The following is a 19,588-nucleotide window of genomic DNA, read 5'->3' as shown; positions in this document are numbered from 1 at the left end:
CAAGTGGTTTCTCAATAATGTCTAAGTAAAGTTCCCGAAGTGGTAGGTCCTTAAATCTCAGGAAGTCCTCCGTCAGTCTGCCCAATGTACACTTTGTAGAAGTATAATACTGCAATAAATGGCAGACACTCAAAACTGTAGGAAGGTAGGGTCTTTCTGCGTGGTCACCCCCACTTTTTGCCTGGTGCTATGCTGTTTCTCACTAGTCTGACTGGGATCCTGCTAATCAAGAACCTAGTCTCTCTGCTTTCTCCCCTAAATTGTTATGTTCAGTACTTAGGAACATCCCAGATTGGATACTGGGGTACCCTTATAAGTCCGTAGTATATGGTATTAAGGTACCCAGGGCATAGTTACCCCAGAGGTCCCCCATGGGCTGAAGCATGTATTATGCCACCCATGGGAGACCATTCAAACCATCTGCCATTGCAGCCTGTGTAAGCTGGTGCTAGAACCACTTACTAAAGATATAGGTTTCCTATATCTAGGGTCACTGGACCTAAACCTATAAGTCACCCCTATAGAAGCCTTTGCAATCCTGAAGGCAGGTTGCTTGGTTCTAAGTGTGAAGGTGCCCCGGCATGAGCAGGACACCCCTACAGCTTACAGAGTCTATTCTCCCGGGTTGTAAGTGAAGCAGCCATATTTCATATAGAGGGGCACCGCGTAATTACGCGATGACCATACGAAACTGGCTGCAACCAATCCTATCATGTTTGATATCGAAAATGTTGGAATCATACCCCCACACAGTAAATGGTGTGGGAGGTATAATTCCAAGCACTGGAAGAGCCCTCCGTTAGGCTTTCCATGTCCCCGGTACCCGTCTTAGAGACCCTGACAGCCCAAAATAGTCGCTGCTGACCATCTTTACACTCCTTCTGGACTAAGCCTGAAGGCTGCTCTCCACAGCTACCACTTAGAGAACTTTTCAGGGTTGTCTAAGACCTCCTAAATCACCATAAATGTTGTCTGGACTGGTGCAGGGTGTCCACTTACATGAGTGTACATCATATACCAGGCCAGCTTCTCACAGAAACCATCAATCATTTATTTGTATCTTTCAGGAGAGGGCATGACTTGATCCTAGAGATTTGTATATACCTTATTATTCATAACTGGAACTTGGTCCATGACTATGACATGATAGAAGCTTGCAAAAACGAATTCATACTCTTAAATAGCTGCCTCAGGATGATGACATCACAGAGGTTAACTTGAACACAATAGGCCCTATTCACAAAGGCAAACTGAGACGAAGGTCTAATTTTACAACTTTTGGTATTCACAAAGGGCATTTACGAGTCGTAAAGTTAGACTTTTGTCTCAGTTTAACATAAGATTTGGCCTTAAGTCTAACTGACACAACACTTAGATTAAAATGAGGCAAAAGTCTAACTTTTTTACTTGTAAAATGCCCTTTGTGAATACCAAAAGTGATAAAGTTAGAATTTTGTCTCGGTTTACCTTTGTGAATCAGGCCCCATGTGTTTACAATTGCCTAAGGATTTCTCACTCAAGAGCCATCAGGCATCCTATCAGAAACTTCAGCTGGATGACATTATATATACCCACATAGACATATCCACGTAATTCATTCCTACCTCTTATATAGCATGATGACATCATAGACATAAGCAAAAGTCCCAGCGACTCCTACTGATTTACACCAATGTAATGCTGTTGGCAATATCGACAAGGTGATGCCTTTGTTCAGAGTTGCCCTCAGTGTAACCTCAATTCAAAATGTAACTCAAAGCTCATGGGAAGAGACCAACTGACCTAATGCAGGACTTAGCTCCAAAGAAGGTTACCTGTTTGTCAATTTTGAGAACCAACAGTTTTGTTTTAACCAAAGCAAGGAAAAAAAGACTTACAGCTAGGTATGCTAAACGAGACAAGCATAGTGCTATTTTGGCCCCCCTCAGAAATGCCAAGCGTGCCACAAATTAAAGACTCTCCATTGCCCGGAGGAGGCATTGGACATGCCTCAAGGTGTGGACAGCATGAAATGAAACCTCCAGGATGAGTAGAGCCACTGCTCCTTCCCATGCTTCCAGCATCCATACTTCTGCATGTCACTCAACACCCATCACCTCTACAAGCCACCTTCAGCAGAAGCAGAGAGCAATTGTTCTTAAGACCAGAGGTGAAGCTTGAGGCTTATGGACTCAAATTGCAAGCTATACAAAAAGAAAGAAAAAGAAAAAAACAGTGATTCTCAGGCATGAGTCATCAAGAAAAGAGACTTAGGCATGTGATCTCTAAGGTGCCACACTTGTCACCAGTAATGAGTGAGACTCGTTATACGGCAAAAGGAGATCACCGATGGACACAGATGGGAATAATGAGATTGCCAGGTGCCAATATGCCCATTTTGTATGTCCACAGGCAAGATGCACAGACACCCTTGAGACAACATAATAGCACATTAGAATTGTTTTCAATTTGCTAACCCCTAAGTAGGACCTTGTTGGCGGGGCGGGATATTTTGACTGTGGAAGGGCAGCAATGGAGATTAAAGAAGTATAATCTTGATCCCATCTGAGATAATGTTTGAGTGCACCATACTTAAGCATAGCCAGCACTCAAATATATTCTGTTGTAATTAATGTACTAAAGGGAGTGTAGTATTGCATACTGAAAGTACATAATTCGAAAGATATGTGATTATAAAGTTACATGACAATTTACATTTTAACGTGACAGGAGAAATTTAACATGAACTGTCTTGTTGTGAGATATTTACCTAGGATGAGTGCAACTAGTAATTGACAGGTCCATATGTATAACCCAAGTTAATCATGTGAAGGTGTAACTATACTGATATTTTCATAGTTGTCGCATTATTTTCATGAATATGGGAGGCTGCACAAATGTTGTAGAATTGGGCACAAACTCGTAATCCAGAGCATTAGTCAAAGTCGACAGCTAAATTATGGCCTCATGTGTATGTTGGCTTAACTTCATGTGTTATTTCACCTTAGCCTAACGTTCTCTGTTTCAGTGTAAGCGCACGTTGTAATCTTATTTTTGGCTATGTTCAGCCTTCGCTGTTGAATTTTTTGTCTCATTTTGTTTGTACTGCAGGTGTGGAGAAGCCTCATTAGTTAGAATAGAGGAGTTTTGAATTAGTAAATAGCAAAGCATGAGAAAATGGAGTTGGCCGAGGAAATCACGGCAACGAGCGAGGACAGGAGTTCTTATGGGCGAGGAGAGGAATGCTCAAGGACCAGAACATGATAGTGCATTATCTTGGAGGGAAAGGTGCTGAAAGCATCCAGTTGTGCTAGAACTATGCAAATCTCTCAAGAAAAAGTCACATGGGATCGTCAATTCGACTGCAGTTGAAATTATGTGCTGTGTTTGGTGAGGGAGAGAGTCCGTCTTGGGGTTTCTCAGACCCATGTTTCTGCTTGTGTGGCTTTATGCTGCTTGACCGATTGTTGGAGTATTTTCTACTGAAGACTGTCGGCTGACACCTTTTTTTTTTAGAAGTTTTATATAGCGCGAACTAGACCCAAGAAATCGGGTATCAGAGCGCTTTACACGAGCACCCGTTTCGTTACAGAAGGACACATTCATTTTTTTTTGTGTTAGGCATGGGGAAATTAACCCCTTCGACGCTCATGACAAGCTGGGCTCGTCATGCAGTAGCCTCCTGCTACGCTGATGACGAGCCCAGCTCGTCATGTAAAGTGGTATCTGTAGAATCCCAGCACAGGAGAAAAATCCCCATAGCATTCAAGGTGTTAAGTGATTTGCCCCGAATTACAGTATGTTGAGCATTGTCGCCGAGACTCGAACCCGGTTCCCTAGGTCCGAGGTCGACCGCTCTAGCCGTAAGGCCACATCCTCTCCCCTATCTCCACCTTTCTTTCTTTTGCGTCCCGATTATGTCCTTAACCTTTATTAAGGTAGTTTAGTAAAAGTTAGTTTGCTAATGGTCTTTAAAGAGAATCATATGATGCAACCTAACCTTCATTTCTTTTCCTGATCGTCTGCATCACCATCTTAGAGTTAGTAATTTGCTGTTTTCTATATAGGGTACATCTCTTAAGGAGATTCAGACTTATTCTGATCTTTTTGTATATTTATATGATTATGCTGATAGATCTACATTGATTTGTTTTCTAAAACATGCTAAACGTACATCAAAGAGTCGAATGGATTAATGTGTAGCCCCATTGGTTGCACTGTATTGGGATGTTAACTAGTGATGTTTTCTTTCACCGCTCACCTCACTCTCCTAAAAAGACCTGGCCCCTTTGGAGAAATTGTGGAAATGGATCTAGACTTTAACAAACTCAATGATGGATGGCTACAGGTGTGCGAGCATGTAGAATGCCCCACTCTGTAACATAAAAATATGTGTCCCTTGTGCATGGGGATTGGGAATTGAACAAAATGCCTGTGGTAGCAGAGTCAAAAAGAACAATTGATGGACAGAATGCTGCTCAATGTTAAACATTCACCACAGTACAGAGATCTGGGCCTAAATCCATCGTGTTTTTGCTCAACATGCCATGCCGGTTCAGAGTAGCAGAGGGACTGTGGTGACAGGAGTGACATCATGTGACCGTTGTCCCTCATGCCATTACTAGAAGTGACAGCAGAAAAAAAAAATCAAATGTAACATTAATAAAGAAAAAGTACATCACCAAAGTAGAAAAAATCGTGTTTTATTTGCCATCTGTATGTTGAGTAGGGTGTTACAATGATATACCAGATTCACACCCAACACCTTCCCAGATTCAGACATCATATAGCAAACAAAAATGGCGTCCAAGTAGATTGACAAATTCCAAGTTAGAGTTTGGTATCCCCAAGCTCTCTCCGATGCCAATGTTTAACCATCATAGGCATGGCACAGCCTTGGATATAAGTATCATCCGTAAAGGCCCATTTACATTCTCTTGATGCCCCTGGACAATCCCTAACTTCTCAATTCAAGTTTCCAAATGCAGACACATCCTAAAAAGCCCAAACCCTGCTTTACGTGGCCAGATAAACCCGCAAGATGCCAAGGAACCCCCAACATATGTGGGTTTGCACCTCACGCTGAAATCCGAGTACTGAGACATTCGCCGGGCTCTCATAATGCACATCTGTTCTGTCCTGCAGTAAGAGCTGCTGTCACACCACTGAGACATCAAGTGGGTCCAAGTATTACACTTCATTACCTACTGGTGTCATGCATTAGTAAATCAGTAATAAGATATTCACAAAGCTTTCTTTAGCCTACCCTGGTTCACATCATGAACTAGTCTCAAAATGATGAAACATCCAAAGATGTCTAATATGATACCTCTATACTGGTCTACAGTTTGCATTTGTACCACAGTAGTGAGATGTCCAGAGACCATTCACAGTGTGCTCTGCACCAGTGTTTGCAGTGCACCATGAGATAACAGTGATTAGACACCCATAGGGTATCTCTATCCTGATCTGGATAATGCCTTAGTAGATCAGTAGGGGAGATATACAGCTCCTACCCCACTACTCTACTCCAGTTTGTAGTCGAGTCTTGCATCACAGTTCCAAGGGATCCACTGGACTTTTACAATTCACGTCTAGCTGTATTTAGCTGAGGAATGCCTCGATTTCTCAGAATTGACAGATCCAAACAGCACTAACAAAACACACTGTCTATGTATGTAACAGGCCAGAGGCTACAATACTAATAGGACAGCTTGAAGGGGTAATGCAGCTGCTGCTTGGCGTTATTTCTCTTTGTGTATGTGTAACCTGATTATACACATACATGCACGCACCTGCGTGTGCACACACACCCGCGCACACACACACACACACACATGTGCTCAACCTTCAGCAGTTGAATTAACCCTTTAAGTTGTTTTATGTTGTTGTAGATAGGGCAGGCAAGGCGAATTGAAACACAGAATGACCATGACCTTCTGGATCTCAATATTGTGTTCATGCTGGTCAGTTCTTCTGTCCACTCTAAGGGACTGATAAACTGCCCTGCCCAGCGTGATGTCAGGGGTGGTGAAGTGGGCTCCTGTGGGCACCAAAACTGAAGCATGGCTGAGGCAATGCATATTAGAGCAGCCTCTACAAAACCTGTGGCCTCCTGATGGTGTGGCACAGCAGTGTCCTTCTAGGTCTTGCCACCAGAAAGTGCAAGCTGTCTCTTGCTGAACGTACATGATGTCAGCTTACAGCGGGCTTGGAGCCCGCCCGTTTCTTAACATTGGTTGGCTTTACTTTCACACTCTCATTTGTTTGCTTTTTATTTGTTTGCTTGTGTCGGGTCCCTTCCACTTCTCGTGTTTCTCCCACCTTTCTAAGGAGGTTTCTAAGGTGAGTCCTATTGACTTTTCCAGTGCTTGTTTTTATTGGTGCTGGTGGTGACAACCCACAAGAGACTGTCCAGCGTGGAAGGCGTGGGGCAGCTTTGGGAGCATTTGTTGAGTTTCTAAGGCCTGTGTAGGATGGGCAGAACCTTAGGGTGATACTGCGGTTTTACCAGGTAGTGGCACCTAAGTTGGCAGGGTATGCCCAGACTTGGGTCCATTGCTCACTTTGCCACTGGATTCAAGCTAGCCCGGCTGATTACCCAGATACCGGTCCCAGGATGCTTGTTTCCGGTCCAGGGAAGACATGGCTTGGCAGTTCGGGCTGGACTGTTCCCATGAGGCACAGGGTCAGACTGATTTGCATATGGCCATGTCTGAACTAGGGTGGCGGAGTGAGCTAAGAATGATGATGGATTAAACCCAGATCAGTTTACTGGGGGTGAGTGCTTGCAATGTTCAACACTCCGTCCATCATCCCCTTTGGTTTTGCTTTGTTTGCCCTAAGTTGGCAGGGTATGCCCAGACGTGGGTCCCTTGCTCACGTTGCCACTGGATTCAAGCTAGCCTGGCTGATGACGGCTGATTAACCAGAAACCGGTCCCAGGATGCTTGTTTCCGGTCCAGGGAAGACATGGCTTGGCAGTTCAGGCTGGACTGTTCCCATGAGGATCAGGGTCAGACTGATTTGCCTATGGCCATGTCTGAACTGGGTTGGCGGAGTGAGCTAAAGAATGATGATGGATTAAACCCAGATCAGTTACCTGGGGGTGAGTGCTTGCAATGTTCAACACTCCGTACATCATCCCCTTTGTTTTTGCTTTCCACAAAGATAGATCCTGAACAGACTGGATTGCAACACTGCACATAATCATAGAGCAATCAATGAAATGGAACTTCCCTTTCTATGTCAACATCATTGACTGTGAGAGGACATTCTGCAGACTGGGCAGAACGACCCTTTGGAAACTCCTTCGCCACAATGGTATGCCAGATAAACTTGTAAGAGGTATCAGGAACTCTTACAAGGGAAAGACCTGCAAGATAGTCCATGGAGGACAATTCAAGGAGGCATTCCAAGTAAGTTCCAGACTACTCCAGGATTGTTTGCTCTTGCCTTTTCTCTTCCTGCTGGCCACTGCCTTGATCATGAAGACATTCAGAGCAAGGATAAGCAATGGGATCCAGTGGACACCTTGGAAGCAGCTCAACGACCTGGACTCTGAAGATGACCTGGCTCTACTCTCTGATACCCATCTGCAGATGCAAGAGAAGACTGACAATGTGGCAACCAAATCAGCACAACCTGGCGTCAACATCCACAGGGCAAAAAACAAAATCCCTTAGGCTAACACGTCCAGAAAAACTGCAGTCACACTTGCAGGCGATGTATTGGAAGAGGTTGAGGCCTTCACCTACCACAGATGCCAATGTCAAGGCAAGAATTGGCAAAGCAAGGGCTGCCTTCATTCAGTAAAAGAAGATCTGGAGCTTCAATCATCTAATACTTCAAACCAAGATCAGGATTTTTAACACCAATGTAAAATCGGTATTTCTGTATGGAGCAGAAACTCAGAGGACTACTGTGACCACCACGAACAAAGTCCAGACCTTCATCAACACCTGTATGGGGAAAATCCTCCAAATTCGTGAGTCAGTTTGAAAGTAAAGCCTCGGATGTCCTGGTTGATGGCCTGTACTCCAGGAGGGGTAGTAGGCAGTGTTTCAGTGCATGGCTGATGGTGTTTCATGTTTGGGATACACAATTCAAAGACTGACACTGACATGTGTCCTTTTTTATTATGTTTTTTGTTTGGATTCTTGTAATAAACAGATTCAAACCAAAACTGTTGTAGTCACTCAGCACCATAAGAAGGCAAATGCCATCCCAGTAAGTGCATTATTGCCAGATCATTATATCATTGCACATCAATGTAGGCACTTTCTTGCCAAATCAACATAGATTTTTTTAAACAAAGCTGTGATTGTATCCTTTTCAAAGCACTATGGCTACAAATATAAGTTGAAGAGAGCAGAATTTCCACGTGAAATTTCCCTCTGCTCAGCCATTAGAGGGCTCTTGATCCTGCGCCTAGCTTTACCAGGTGTGGGACCAAATGACTCACTTTTACCTGTGTAAAATCAGGCTGTTAAAATCACCTTGAGAAATGCATTCTGACCAGACCGGTTCCAAGGCACACCTGATTCTCAGACAAACCACAAGCGAAGAATGACATGCTCGTCCTCCCATACTACATTCTCCTCTTCCCTACTCTGTCCTCCTCACCCCACCTTACACTAACATCTACCACCTGTTCAGAGCTGGTGGGAAATGCTTCTGTTAAACTCTACATGAGAGGAAATCCAGTATGGAATATCGCCTGGTAACCCAAATCCACACAGTTGTTTAACATTCACTTGGGGTTAAGTCATAATTGCTTGGTAATGGTGGTGTGATACTAGGCAGGCTGGCAGGCGAAAGCCTGCTAGCAGACGGGCAGGGCAGATGCAGTCCCTTGTGACATTCTTACTCCGGCTCAAGATAAGGCAACATTGCTACCTAGCACAGCCTCCCACTGCCACCCAGGTCGCTGCACACAGGGCCAGACGGTACCAAACACAACCCATGCATGCATGCATTCTAGTTATTCACACCAGATATATCCATGCTTTGTGGATTTATCTATGTGCTACATGGTCATATGGGCTGGGGAGTTTGTGTTGAGTCATTCTTGCCAACTGGCATTTTGCCACCTGTAAGGCAGCACCCAAATGAAAGAGAGCTGCGGTTGTAGGCAGCGCACTGCCCATTGGTGGGATGTGAATGGGAGCCAGGCCTGGCTCCAGGAATTTTCATCTGGATGGACCAAGGCTGCCTTTGGGTGGGCCACGGCAGGCCCAAATTTTAGTCCTTCTGGGGGTAGACTAAAAACCTTAGATTACATCATATCTACTTCCTAACAGGCACCACAATACAAACAGCAGATTCTGTGTATACACAAAGCATAAAGAGGTTCAATTAGTGGTAAATTTAGCTAATGTTCATTTTAGGGTATAGGGGGTGGGTAGTCGTAGAGAGGAATGTAAGCATTTTTGTGTTGCAGTCTTAGTTTGCTCCTATCAAATTCATTAGATAAACACTGAATACCAATGATTTGTGAGTTTGAAGTGTACGACTTGAACCAATGTCCGTGTTAACATGGAGGGAAGTTGTCATCCTACACACACAGGTGAATGCTCCTCGTACCTCCAGAAAGCTTCCTAAATGGAATGACGCCTAGACAGAAATTCTGGAATAGGGATTGAAATCAGCAACTCTCCAGGCTGTAATCCTCACCTCCTTTGCAAAGGAGCTTGGGGACGCAAAATCACGTGGACCTGTTAAAACCGCAGTTCCACCACCTCAGACAACTGAGTAAGAGGAGTAAGGAACACAAGCAAGAGTAGGTTAACATACCAGAAATATACAAGAAATGGTGGCAAAGCAGGGACTCAAAAAGTGAAGAAGCGGAGAGGAAAATTCTCGAGATCAAACGCTGAGGGTCCAAAAGAAGTGAGTGAACCCAGAGCATCAGCGGTCTACTTACAAGGAGCTCCTATCCCATGAGAGTTAGAATGTCAGTTCAGATAGGGGACTCTCGCTCAAAAGAATTCACCTTGCCTTGTGGGGTGCCACAGGGCTCCTCCCTAAGTCCCAACTTGTTTAATCTTTATGTAACCCCTCTGGCCAAGATCGTCAGGCAATTCGGCTTTACAATTCTGTCTTACGCATATGACACCCAAATTGTGGTGTCCATCGCCAGCCATCCAGAGGAAACAGCTGAGTGCTTCAACCAGTGTATGTCACACATCAATAACTGGATGGGATCTCACTGTCTGAAGCTTAACGGCTCTAAAACCGAGGTACTTCTGCTAGGATCGGACGCATCTTTTTGGGCACAAAATTGGTGGCCCTCCAGTAAGGGCGCTACCCCTACTCCAGTTCAGAAAGTAAGAAACCTGGGCGCTGTCTTTGATAACAAACTGACCTTCCAACATCAGGTCAACAAAATTGTCTCATCATTGTGCTTCACTTTAAAATTAATCCGTAAAGTACGTCCCTTTATTCCCCCTTAAGCTACAAAAACACTAGTAATAAACCTATCCTTGGCTAAATTGGACTATTGCAATGCACTTTATCTAGGCCTGCAGAAACAACATATGATCAAACTGCAGTGAGCACAAAACGCTGCAGCCAGACTACTGCTGGACATTCCCAAGTTTCAGTCCATCTCCGAAGGTCTTGCAAAACTTCATTGGCTTCCTATTAAGACAAGCATTTACAATGCAACGGTCTCGCCTTTGAATAAGTTAGAGCTATTGGCATTGTAAATGACAATTTTTGTATTTATGTGTTGGTTTTGAAAACAGATAAATAAATGGCATTGTCATTTACAATGCCAATAGCTTAATCTCTCGCAAATGTGAGACCTATTACCTTTGCACCCACACACACAGAGCCAAACACACACAGCCACACACACACACAGATGTGGTGGTAGTGGATCTGGTGGATGTGGTGGTGGTGGATGGGGTGGATGTGGTGGAGGATGTGGTGTTTTTTCATCCCACTCAAAGCCCTGCATTCACCCATTCATTCACTGCCACAGAAGTGGACACATTCGCCTAATATGGGAAATACTACTTGATGCACCTTTTTAGCCTAATCAGTTTGCAATCAGCAGCGGAAAACGCGGAGCGTTTTGGAAAGTCACACCTAGTCAACGAAATGTGACTTCATACCGATGGAACACTTTGCGCTGCACATACGCAAACAACATTCAGTCATATTATATACATGACAGAGTTTGCATTGTGTGGCAAAGCAGATACAGGATATTGTCTAGGTACAATTCAGTTAGCGTATAGCACTTATTACTAAAGTAGGCAGACGTTAGCCTTTGTGAGAAGCATAGCAAAATAAAAATAAAAAAACCAGATCAAGTCAAGGACGCAAACAGCAACATGCTATTATTTATTTACTCGGATGATTTGCATCAAAATGTAACTTGTGAGCACGTTTCTCTAACTCTCCAATAAGCCCATTACAACACTTTGCACAAATGAGATTGAATTGCTCACACAGTTACGATTTGCATACGTTCAAAAGAGTTCTCTGATCTTGTTTACTGCTTGCAAAAGGACCAGCCATGCGAAGGAGACTCATCCATTAGCCTCCCGGATCAGACGAAAATAGTTATTTAAAGGCAGTAAATTCAGGAATGCACGGATGAGATCAGGTGATGAAGGCAAACATGCCTTAACAGGATAACAGAGCAACACGGGCTCGAGTATGGGAGTCACATTCTGACTCATCGGGTGGGGGGGGTGAGATTATGGGAATGCAGAGTGCAGCGGACCGTTGGTGCAGGGGGGTGGGGGGCAGGGGTCAAGACAGTGCTGGACATGGAGAGTGGGTGGTTGGCTCGCAGTACTGCCACATATTTCACACGTACTCGGTTTTGCTGGTAAAGTTGCTAGGTTATTATTAACATTTTAAAACAAGTAAACCCACAAGCCAACACTGACACATGCAGAAGGAAACAAACACTTATATATCTATGCACACACAGACAGGCACACACATACTCATGCAAGCAAGCAAACACACACATGCGTGCACGCACTCACTTGTGCAAGCACACACAGAAGCAAACACTGACACATGTAGAAGGAAACATGCACTTCTACTTTATGCACACACAGGCAAGCACACATCCATTCACATATATACCCACATTTGATTAGGGCCTTCAAAACACACACAAGCGTGCACCTACCCGCACACACACGTACGCACCCCCCGCCTACCCCACACACAGATCCCCCTTCCCCCACTCACGGAAGCACACACACAGACGAGGGAAGGGTGGACAGTCATATAGAGCCCAGAGACCCAGACGAATCTGCTCAACATGTGCGTTGATGGGAGGGGGCTCTCAGCAGTGTGGTGGTGCCGAAGGAGGGGTAAAGGGGGGGAATATGCCAGGTGTACCCCTCCCCGAGTCTGCTGCCAGAGATGCACAGGGGGGCTGGGAGCGCAGTGAAGGGCCTCTCAGAGGCGCCATAGCAACGCGGCCTGATCCAGCAGGAGAAAGGGCAGGGATGAGAGGGTGGGGGCCCTCTCTGCCGCCGCACTCTCCATCTTGAGGCCCCCCCTCTCAATACTTCACCATCACCAGTGATACCCCAGTGCATGTGTGGAGTGTGTGGCTCCTGTGCCGGCCCTACAAGGTAATGAGCAGCACAGACCGCCCTGTGACTGGTGTGGAGGAACCTGAGGGAGGAGTGGGGGTGGGGTGGCTGGCAGGGGTGTGAGCCAGGCTGGTTGTGCTCAGAAGAACAGGGAAGGCTGCAAGAGGGTGGGTGCGAGAGGGGTGGTGTAGGACAAAGATATGAAGAGAACATTGCGGATGGGAGTGAAATGAAACAAAACACTTACCGTCGTCCCGAGTTTCAAAATGTAATGTTAGCAGACGAAGACAACGCGTGATGGGGCCAAGGCAAGTGAAGGACAAAATCCAACGAGCGGGCCATGCTCGTGAATCACTAATCACAGGAAGATCCAAAGTCAGGCTGCATTATTAATGCCCATCCTGCCTGCGCTTCCCGCGGTGCGTCTTGCTGAGAGCACTCATTTCTGACTGAAAAAAACACTGCTGGGCAGGCTAATGGCAATAACTTGAGACCCTAGGCCGAGCCGGGTGTGCTTGAGAGGCACCAGCTCAGACAGACAGGCCTCGACCCATCCATGACTCCCGCTCTCGGTAATGATTCCTTAGCCTGTCAGCTGTCGGTAATGGCCGGGGTGGAAGAGTTGCCGCGCTGGCTCTTACTGAGCGCGCATGTTAACGAGCCGAGTCTATGTAACAGAGAGCAATTTGTGCCGTAATGTCAGACTTGTGCCTGTGCAACATGAGTCCTTGCCGTTCAGAGTCAATGAAGGAAGCAATAACAAGCCCGGGAATGCGGCCTGAAGGCATTGTGATTTCTAATACATGCCCAACCACAGAGCTGGACTGGTGCGTGCACACGCCCACTAAGATAAGACGAGAGAACAATCACCGCCGCAGCCCGGAGGAAAACACCGGAAGCAGATTTCCGGCCCGCCGCCTGGTTGTGGGCGGGCCCGGGAAGAGGTGGGTCCGCTCCGACTGCCTTGCGAAGCTTTGCCTGTTGTCCTCCGGTCTCCCGAGTCGTGAGGGAGACCGGAGATGCCATGCCAGCCATGGCGGGGGGGCCCGTGCAGAAGAGGGAGCCCCCGCGCAGAAGAGGGAGCCCCCGCTGGAGAAGGAGGGACCGGCCCGCCGCCGAGCACCAGCCGACCCGGTGAGTCCCGAATAGAGAGGAGGGGCGTGAGGCCTCATGTATGCAGCGGCCGGGGGCGCTTCTATGTATGCGGCGGGGGGGGTGCGCGCGCGTGTCTGTGTGTGTGTGTGTGGGCCTTCCTGCCTGCATGTGCATGTGTGTGTCTGTGGCAGGGGACGTGCACGGCGCCGGGCTGGGCGTGCGCGCTCACGAGGTCAAATCTCCGGCAGGAGAAGCTCGTGACAGTCTGCTGTCCACATTCCCCCAAAAGTGATTACATAAGTTGTCTCGCCCTAGACAGCAAAAGCTTTCGCTTTTGCTTTCGTCTAGGCGAGACCTAAAAAGGATAGACTTCAAGGCCCGATGCTTAGCATACAAAGCTGCACACGGAAATGGACCATCTTTCCTGAAACTACACATCACTTGGTACCATCCATCAAGGCAACTACGTTCAGCGCAGAGTAAACTCCTTCAGACACCTAAATTCAAGAAAGCCAGCTGGGGAGGAAGAAGCTTTGTACTGGGCACTGTCAGGTTATGGAATTTGCTCCCACTAAACATCAAAAGCTGCCAAACACTGTTCGGTTTCAGAAAACATTTTAAGACATGGCTATTTTCTAACTAATACGCCACTTCCGGCTCTCTCCCCCGCAAAGATAGAATGGAAGCTGGTTGCAGGGACCGGAGCACACAGCCACGGTAGCTCTCTCTGGGTTAATCTGTCATTTAGTCTATTAGTGCAACTACACAAAACACTTTGCAGTGATGCTGGCTGTGGGGTAGAGTAACAGCAACTCATCAACACAAGCACCAGGCCTGCAACTGGTTCGCAGGTCAGCCTACATCAACTTTAAGGTGTTTGCAGCAGAATCACACTAATTTTACTGCAGATAATTTCTGTGACATCCTCCCATTTCTCATATGTGAAGCCCTGTTTTGATCTAAAAGATACTTTTTTTATGGCTGTTGCATGAAACATAAACACATTTCTCTGAAAAACGTCTGAAATAGACTCACACATCAATCACATTAAGCGTAACTTAAAGAAAACGTAAGTTAAAAAAACTGCTATTTAAAACAATATGTATAAGAATTATTCAAGGTCATCAGGGCAAGAACAGAGCTCTCTCTATCATGGGGCACATTGAAAGGCTGGGGACCTGGGCCAAAGCCCACTTTCCCCATGCCTTAAAATGTCTCTGGGTTGCCACTCATTGCAGGAGATCAAACAATTTGCCCCTAAGCAGGAGCTAGGCTCCTTCTTCTAGATTCGAGCAACCACCCCTAATATACAATTACATACAAATGGTGACCACTGATAATGCATTAAATGATCTGTGCATTTATACAAATCAAAGTCCAAAAAAGCTGATTAAAATGTGTCTTTTCTACTTATGGTGATATGTTAAACTCTTCATTGATAAACTCCAATTTTCCTTTTGTAATTTACTTTTGACCGCTGTGTCCCAGAGCACCCTAATTCTGCATATTTCTACACTGGTTAATGTTCAGAAAAGAATGCTCAGGGGTGTAATCAGAATTCCTACAGCTTTCTTGGTGCAGGAAAACCCTGGGAACCTCTAGGAGGGGGCCTGATCTTTTTAGGCTAAGCCATTGGGCATAATCTGGCTCCATCAGGGTCCAGGCGATCCCACCACACCAATCTGCCAACCCCACTAAGGTCTTAAGAATGACGCACTGCGTTTTCACATCACGAGACCTCCAATAGTTGAGGAAGAAGTTACAAAATTCTGCTTCAATAAACTCGAAACACAAACATAAAAAAATCCTTGCCTCCAACAGCCTTCATCTCTGGCTGCTGTCAGTGGTATAGCCAGTGTGTCATGGGGCCTAATGCAAGAAACAAAATGGATTCCCTGTTTAAACTGTGAAATACATCAATAATCAGGTTTCAGAAGCCCTAGTGCCACTGCCCCTGCTGCACCTGCCGCATCCTGGTATCTCTTGTCTTCTGCTGGGTTATTGTGAATAGTGTGAGAGTGCAGCATGAGAGGTGCAAGTGTAGCTTGCAAACTTTGCCAATATGAGTGCCAAGTGAGGTGCATGAATGCGATACGAGAGGAGGGCCCATGTGAGTGTCAGGCAAGAGGAGTCTGTGCAGAGTGAAAGGAGTGAGTGCAGAGTGGTTGGTGTAAGCAGTGTAAATGCAGGGTGAGTGGTGTGCCTGTGTGTGAGTGTGGAATGAGTAGCAAGAGTGAAGGGTGAGCTGTTAGAGTGACTAGTGATTGCATGGTGAGAGGAGATAGTGCAGGGCGAGTGGTGTGTCCCTATGAGTTGTCTGAATGCAGGATGTATTCCCAGACACTTGGAGTAACTCAGCATGTTATTGACAGTTCACAAATAGGGCTTTAGATATAAGTTCAACTATTGCTATTATAGCATCAATCAGGGATGGAGAGTGGATGAAATACATAATTTGCTGATCCTGCAACAAACAAAATCTTATGATTAGGCTTGCCAGCTGACCGGCCGCAAAAAGCACCTAAAGCTGGTATTTTTAGCCCTTATCTGTGCATATTTCAAACAGCACATATAAATAGAAAGTACTTTAAAATGTGTTCTAGAGCTGCATTAAAGATCCATGACTAAAAATTAAAGGAAAGAAAGACAGAAAAGACATGTTAAAAATAAATTCATACAATTTTATTTACCGCCCAATTTAGTGTCACAGGCAGGCCTTTGCAGACTCCTTAAACAACACATGTCTGACATTTTTCACATGGAAAGGTTGCAACTCTACTCCTGATATGCCTTTTCACTTAATGGATTCTCCCTCGGTGGCAGTAAAAGTAAAATACAAATGTAAAGAATAGGCAGAGTGGGGACACAGAGGGTACTGGAACCATTTAAAAGAAAAGAAAACGGCGTGGCCAAGATGGCGTCGGAGTAGGACGCTTTTCCCTGCCTCTCCGGCGCCGATCCAGCAAAGCTGCTGATAGCGCGGCACCTGGTGTCCAGCTCGGCCTCTAATCGGTGGCGGAGGTCGCCGGTTCACTGCGGTGGAGCACGGTGCCGTCGGCGAGGAGAGGGGGCACTCGGGAGAGGCTGCGGGACCGGCGGAGCTCTGAGGCCTGTGGATCCCCGGTCTGGATTAGCGGAGGCCGGCCCGGCGAGTCGCGGGGCCCACCGCGACGGAGGAGACTCTTTCTGCGCCCCGCCCCGCCCTGGGTCATCTTGCGTCAGACCGCCTGGGCTGCGGGCTGTCGGCGGAGGCGGTGAGGGGCAGCCGCGATCTCCGGTGGGCCCTGGGGGTGCCGGCGAGTGGCGGCCCGGAGAGCGGAGAGGTCCCGGAGGCCTCGGTGAGGGGCGGCGCCACTGTGCCCCACCGGGGTCCGGAGGAGCACCTGTGGTGCGGCGGGGACCGAGCTCCGCGAGGGCCCCAGGAAGCCTAGCCCTGGTGAGTGACCCCCCGCTCTGGACAGGGGAGGTGCGGAGGGAGCCCAGCCAGCTGACGGGGCCCGGCGAGGGACGTATTGGGGGCGCTGCCGGCCCCTGGTGCGGTGGCGACCTAGTGACTGCTCCTGGGGTGGTGCATGCCCCGGGCCCCTTATGTGGACTGGCGCGGCGCCGCTGGTGCAGTGGGGGTGTAGCCACACGGCGGAGGGACCTGGCCTGGGAGTAGTGTGGGGGCCCAGGAGCACCGGCCCGGAGGTGTGGTGGAGGCGCTTTCCAGAGGCCGCATTTGCCCGGACAGGAGCTGTTGGACTCGGCGCGTGGAGACGAGCGCCGACCCAGTGGGGGTGCGAACAGTGGACGGCGATCCAAGCAGGGCGAGAGCGATCGAGGCTGGCGCGGCCTCCTACGCTGCTGAGGGGCTCAAAAGGCTGCGTTTGGTACCAGACTGGATGGTGTGTGGGCCGAGGGGTCTGCGGATGCCCATTGCCTGTGCCCGGACTTCCAGAAGGGGCTCCGGTCCTACGCTGCGAGCTGGTGCGGACTAGGGGTGCTGTTGGGGGTGCGTCCCTGGAGGTCCGGTGGTGCTCTGGATGAGGAGCGTGGCACCGCCATTTTGCAACCGACTGTATGAGTGCGTAGCGCTCGCTCCTGGACTTCTGCTGTCTGGATTGCCTTCGTGCACCGCCTCTCCGGGGCTTGTCGTAGCTGACTGGGGGCCCCTTGATCCCCTGGGTTTTTTGCGCACTCCTGCCTCCTGGTGTCTGGGCGCCGGAGATTCGCTGGGAGCCTCTGGCCAGGAGCGGAGTGGTGGACGCAGAGTGGGGCTGCCCGCCGGGGCCAACTACTGCGCCTGCAGGCCCGGATCTGGGTACTGCTTGGTTCTGGTGGTGATTGGTGGAGCGTTCGCCCTGGTGCAGGGCGCCCGGCATTATGGCTAACCAGGCCCGCAAGGGACGCGTTCTGAAGGACGGCGCAGCTAAATCGTCACAGCAGCCGGCGTCCCCCGGTACCAGTGGGTCGCCCAGAATGTCCGATGACGAGGCCCCGGCCACTAAGGCTTTTATGACCGAACTTTTTGCTTCCATCAAGGAGGACATCTCCGAGCTGCGGGCGCAGCTGGCCTCTGATCTCCGGGAGGTCCGGCGTGATGTTGATGGGATTGGTGAAAGAGTGGCGACTCTTGAGGACCATGATTTGAGCACGGCCAATGATGTCCACTTACTCCAGCAAGACATCATTCGCCTCACGGAGCAGAACTTGGACCTGCAGGCGCACATGGAAGATCTTGAGAACCGCTCCCGGCGGAATAACATTCGCATTAAAGCGGTGCCGTGGGATGGTGAGTCGGGAGACCTGCGAGGCTATGTGCAGGAGCTGTTGCTGCAGATCCTGGATGAGGACGATGTGAAGGATATCCAGATGGATAGAGTCCATCGCGTTGGTTTGCCCAGGAGAGGGGGGGGCCGCCCCCTGACATCCTTGTCTGTGTTCATAACTTTCAATTGAAGGAGCGCATCCTCCGGAAGGCTAGGGCCATCGATTCGCTGCAATTTCGGGGCCATCGTCCTCAGCTTTTCCAGGACCTAGCAGCATCTACACTTCAAAAAAGGAGGGATTTTCGGCCGGTGACTTCCTTTCTGCGGGAACGCAACATCGCCTACTCTTGGGGGCACCCCTTCAGGATCATCTTCAGGTGGCAGAATCGACTGATGCAGATACGCTCCCTACAGGAAGCGAAGGAGCTCTTGGGTTTGGAGGAGGTTGCCCCGTCCCGGGGGTCGAATGCATCCCCATCTCGGAGGCGACGTCGGACCTCCTCGTGGCATAGAGTGGGGTCCTCTCCGGCGCGGGGGCGCCCGGACCGCGATGCCAGCCAGCAGGAGAGGGGAAGTGCAGTGGCATCAGTAGCCTCAGCGACGGTGCCGGCGTCACAGGCCAGCTCCGGAGCGGCGTGACGGTGACTTGATGCTGCGGATCGGCGCTGGAGGGGCATGGACCCCCCCGGTCTGGGTGAATGGATGTACTTTTGGAGAAGACTCCCCAGACCGTGACCTTGGGAGGAACCGAGATGGTCTTCCTGCCCGGTCCCCGGAGTGGTCGGTGCTTCGTGAACTATGGACCACTGGGACTGATGAGTATTTTTTTCACTGTTTTTGTTTTGTTTCCACTTTCACTGTTCCCTTCTCCTTCGGCCTACAGGGGACTTCGGCTGATGTCTCCTCGCCAGCCCTGGGAGGGCTTTTGTGGACTTTGGATGGTTTGTTTGGGGGTTTCCGGGGGGGGGAGGGTCTTGGGGGGGCTGTTTGGGGTGTTGGGGTTGGGGGTGTGGGGGGGTGCTGGTGGTGACGCGGACGTGTTGTGGATTGTATCATGTGGTGGTGAGAGGGAAGATGGGAGGCGCTGTTGGTATGAGAGATGCGGGGTGATTTGGCATGGGGCTCAAGGTTGGGATTGCGGGGAGGAGGGTTGGCGGGAGTATGCTTTTCATACGTGTTGTGACCAGGGTA

The sequence above is a fragment of the Lissotriton helveticus genome, chromosome 12 (genome assembly GCF_964261635.1).
Source record: "Lissotriton helveticus chromosome 12, aLisHel1.1, whole genome shotgun sequence".
Classification (NCBI taxonomy): Eukaryota; Metazoa; Chordata; class Amphibia; order Caudata; family Salamandridae; genus Lissotriton; species Lissotriton helveticus.
This window is presented reverse-complemented; position numbering follows the sequence as displayed.